The following is a 3,807-nucleotide window of genomic DNA, read 5'->3' as shown; positions in this document are numbered from 1 at the left end:
TTGGGTGTCTGGGACTGTACGGAACATGGACTTCTACAGTCACCAAGTTCAGGGGTCTTGTGTCAGACATCCCTGGTCCCTTTCCACTGCCCTAAGCCATTTAAGTACCACTCTGCAAAGATGGACCACGTGAATTACTGGCATGTAGGTCAGTGTGCCTGCCCGACACGGGAGCCAACAAAGGATTTTTGTGCTCCTTCTGGATGTTACCAATGGAGCAGAAGATATAATATTAAAGCTGAAACTCTGAAGTTTCAATTTTTTAATAGTCTTCTTTTTGCCATTGGTTTACCTGGGAATGGGGGACAGGCCCTCACCTTCTCAGGCTTCCTCTAGCCTGGAGCTCAGAATTCCGGAGCTCTACACATGGTCTGGAAACCACCGTTCTATGAACCCTGTGAAATAAAACATTTGAAAGAACTCTTCTGAGAATCTAGCGCTTGTGACTACTTAACCTGTAGAAGTTCCTTTGGGGATCCAGAAACTGGATAGTTTGAGGTGCCCTCAAGAAGCACGAACCTCACTTGCCTGTCCCTACCTGAAGCAGCTATGCTACTCCTGCTGCTGCTGCTGCTGCTGCTGTCCTCCCTGAGTCCTTGGCCAGTTGAGACAGTAGTGTGGGGTGGGGTGGGGGATATTCCAACCAGCACTGTGGAGCCAGGGGGCAGTGAATGCGGCAGCAGGGGGGCGCTCTGAGCACCCTATTCTCTAGATTTGGGAAACAGGTGTGAGACTGGATATCTGGGGAAGGAGGCTGCGTCAGGGAGTTTCTTGGCCCAACTTTCACCCTAGCTCCAAGCTCACCTGGCTTGAGAGGCTGAGCCATCTCTGTTTGGAAGGCAGGCAGTTCCAGAGGGGGTGATGCTTATGCCCAAGCCAGCACTGTACATGAGGTCATCAGCAATGCTGGGCGTGTTGAGCAGGTAGGATGGCATGCCAGTCCCAGCACTTGGCCCAAGTCTGGCCTAAGTAGGAGTACTCTGGAACCTGAGTGCTAGGGGATCTGCTGCGGCACAAGGCCTGCATCGTGACCCTGAGGAGCCAGCGAGGCATGGTGTGCACCCCACACAGCTGGGTGAGTAAGGGGCTCAGAAGAACCTTCTAGAGACACCTGGCAGGGCCTGCTGTCTACCCCACCAGTCCCATCTCCACCTGCTGCTCCAGCTGCTCCCTCTTCCTGATAGACAGAGAGCCACCAAAGATCTTCTCCTCCATCTCTGCTCCCAGCATCATGTGGCTCCCAGGGGATCCTGGAAGAGGCACTTCTTGTATCTGTGGGGTGGGTGAGGTTAGGGAGGCCCAGGTTCCTGACCGTCTCTCTCACTGCATCAGGGGTGCAGTCTGTTCCGTGGTGCCCAGGCCTTACAAGCCAAACCGGACCAGTCAGCTCTGTCCTGCTGCTCCAGATCTGCTGTCCCTGGGTCCCTACTATGCCAAGCCTCCCTTGGGTCTCCTTCCATACCTCAGTGGCCCTCCTTCTGGGCTACAGGTTCTCAGTGGTGTTGAAGAGCCGCTATTTCAGGGAAAACTCAGAGCTTCTCCTTGGTGTCATCCTCAGGCTCTGGCTTGGTGTTCACACACACAGGGAAGTATTTCCACTTCTTCTGCGGAGTAATGACAAAGGAAAGGACAATGAGTTTTGGCACCAGGCAAAATCGATCCCCCACCTCATCCCAATCAGAATCCTCTTGAAGGACAGAAGTCTGTGGTGAATCCTCAGCTCTCCCTAGTCCGATGGCCACCAGGTGTGGCATGTGTGGTCACCAGACTTCCAAGGCCTGCCCATCCAGGGGGTGGTGCTTGCTCTTGGATCTGGTGGTGGGACTGTTGTTGCAGAACAGGGTCTTGTGCAACAGGACCTCCTCTCCTGCAGGAGAACCAAAGCTGAGTACTCAGCACTGGAGAACACCTGTGGACACAGGACCTAGTCTGAGGGGTCCAAGAGGCTCCAGAGAATGGACGGTTGGTTAACAGGTATGGCGGTGGGAAGGAGAAAAGTAGGAGGTATGGCTGGACAGCAGGAGCACAGGCCCTGGAGGGGCTGAACATGGAACACAGGTCACATGTGGACCCTGATGGCCTCTTGCTGCCCTTGATCTTCTTGATCTTGGCCTGGGCTAAGGAGACCCTCTCCCCAGTGGCCTGCAGCTGACTCCATCTCAGCTTTACTCACTGGGAGATCCTGCCACAGAAAATATCGTGGAGGCCCACAGCCTCGTGTACCTCCTGCTGCTAACAGCAGGCCTGCCAAGTTACCAGGGCCCTGGAAACAGGCTCTCAAAGCAGCTTTGTTATAGGCAGCCGAGTTAGACCGAAATATTACAGGCAGTCAGACAGGGCCAAGCCCTCAAAGGAGCCAACATGAAAGACAAGATACTTGTGAATAGAGACGCATGTGCTGTGGGCCAGACCTCAAGGACTAACCAAATGTACCCACACACCTCCCTAGGTGTAAACATCAGAGATTGATACTCTAAATAGGTAGCAACCACCTTCAAAAAGCTGGAAAGAGTCACTAGCCCAACCCCCTGCAGGGAAAGCCCCTGTTTTGTATTCATACCCACTTGCTACCTGACTCACTTTCCATTTGATCCCAGTTTACTCAATTTTACCTGAACAATTATACTTGTAATTTTATTGGCTGACCATAGTTTTGTCCCACATCATGCCCACCTTGTAATTTCCCATTTTTCCTCTATCTTGGACCTGCCTCACCTCGTGGTTTTGCCCTATAAAGTCTCTGGGAAAGGCAAGGTTCCTGGGCAACCCACTCGGGCCCCCTTCTGTCCCTCTCTTGGGCAGAAGCTTTCTTTTCCTCAATAAATATATTTTGCTCTTAACCTCCGTTGTTCCTAAAATTCATTCTTTGATTTTAGAGAACACGAACTCATCCCAGATATCATTCAGGTTGGGAGTTTTTATTTTCCTGTATCACCTTTATCTGCTTTTTGGGGACAACCTTGGTGTTGTCCAAGTGACTTCTACCATGATTATCTAAACTGAGGGGTCTAGAAATTAACAGTACTAAGTTCCTTGGAACTCTGGGGAAGGATGGGCACCACTTTGACCCCAAGTTGGTATCTGCATGTGCCCACCTGAGGGACACAGTTTGTGTCTCCGGGGGTTTACACCTCAGGCAGGGACATGCAGAGAGCTCATCATGATTCCTGGTTACAGCTGGCAGAGCACTTTCATCTACCTACATGATCATATGAAGTGGACAGAATTCTGGTCACTTTGGAGAGAAGGCTAGCTCCATATGCCATTGTCTAAGTTCAAATCCCAGACTTGTTGCAAAATTGCCTCTACACATAGTATACAGCTCATAAGAGTAAAACTAGAGCTCGGCTGGCAGCTCACAAAGCTCTGGCTGGCCCAGCTGCCTGCCTCATGCACCTTGCCCTGGATGACACCAGCAACTCTGCTGTTGTGTGACAGATCAAATTCATGCTTGTCTTGTGGCCTTTGTATGAAATGGAAACCATTTCTGCAGACACCCACACTCCAGCAGAAGAGCTGACTCCTTCACTCCACAGTCCCCTCCTCACTGAAGCCATCCGGGCTACAGAATCTAAAAATGCCTCTGGTGCTTTCCACCCCCTGAACACATTCTCCTCTCCTTGCATTACCTTCGGATATGATGTGTATCTTACCTGTGCATGTTCTGGAGTCCAGGTCTTGCTGTACTCACTGTGAGCGGTACAGTTCTTGGCACCTGGAGGGGCTACCAAGTGTCTGAGACCCAAGCGCCTTTACAGTCAGTATATGTAGGTCTCCCTCCTGCTTTTCCACACCATTGGGCCACAG

The sequence above is a fragment of the Chinchilla lanigera genome, unplaced genomic scaffold (genome assembly GCF_000276665.1).
Source record: "Chinchilla lanigera isolate Chin_1 unplaced genomic scaffold, ChiLan1.0 scaffold00053, whole genome shotgun sequence".
Classification (NCBI taxonomy): Eukaryota; Metazoa; Chordata; class Mammalia; order Rodentia; family Chinchillidae; genus Chinchilla; species Chinchilla lanigera.
This window is presented reverse-complemented; position numbering follows the sequence as displayed.